We start from the raw sequence: 1043 nt of genomic DNA on the forward strand, positions 1-1043 counted from the left end.
ATCTGGTTACTTACCTGCTGCTCAGTGAGGGGATTTGCAGCTGTTGTTTAGAACAAAGTTGGCAATGGGAATCACTTCAGGGGACTGAACCACTGACAATTTGTGGCTCATTCTGTTGATGTGCTTTCATTGTTTTAATTTTTTAGTTTTCCTGCATTGTTCAAGAGATTTTCCTTAAATGCACTTAAAGAAGAATGAGAACTGAAATGATTCTGTGGAGGTGGGTTATGCTCCACCTAGTCAAATGACCTGACCTTTTTGTTGTAGTTTTGTTCTGGGAAGGTTGTGTTTTTGTTTTTTTTGCTTGATTGCTTTTATGATCACAACCATACGCTTAGTTGCATTTTTGTTGGTGATGAACTGGTGGAAATGGAAGTGAAGGATCGGACTTCAGCTCTCAAAGTTGTCAGATGTACTTTAAAAAGATGAGACCAAGTGAAAATAAAATTGATCAAATGTAAACCTATTGCCTTCTATGAGTCAGTAATTCATAAATGTTTCTTTATATGCGCCTGGTCCTGTTTCATATTCTGAGTGGAGTATCACTTCTAAAGCAGCCAACTGGATATGGTGGTATGCATTATATTAAACCTACACCGACTAGATTCTTTAATAGGTGCGCATATTCAACTGTTAATGCAAGTGTCTAATCTACTAATCACATGGCAGGAACTCCTTACATTTAGGGATGTAGACATGGTAAAGATGGGCTGTAGAGTAGAGCATCAGAATGGCACTAAAAGCTGATAGAGAAGAAACAGTAATCTAATAACTGCTTATTACAATCAACCATGTTAACGCTAATTATCAAGTATCTTACTTGCTATTTGACAGTGGAAAGAGGTCAGGGGGCTCTCATCTCTTTTTGGCTGCCTAAAACATTGAACCTTGAAGCAGAAGAACATGTATGGCTGTGTTCAGAAAAATGGTAGTTACTGGAATCAGGGCTGGGCTGGGACAAAAAATCAGCCCGGGCATTTTGACTAGAGACCGGCCCACCAGGTATTATAGGAAAAACCATAAAGCCTTTGAATGAAAACAAA

The sequence above is a fragment of the Pundamilia nyererei genome, unplaced genomic scaffold (assembly GCF_000239375.1).
Source record: "Pundamilia nyererei isolate P.nyererei 1_Seehausen unplaced genomic scaffold, PunNye1.0 scaffold00008, whole genome shotgun sequence".
NCBI classification, from domain to species: Eukaryota; Metazoa; Chordata; class Actinopteri; order Cichliformes; family Cichlidae; genus Pundamilia; species Pundamilia nyererei.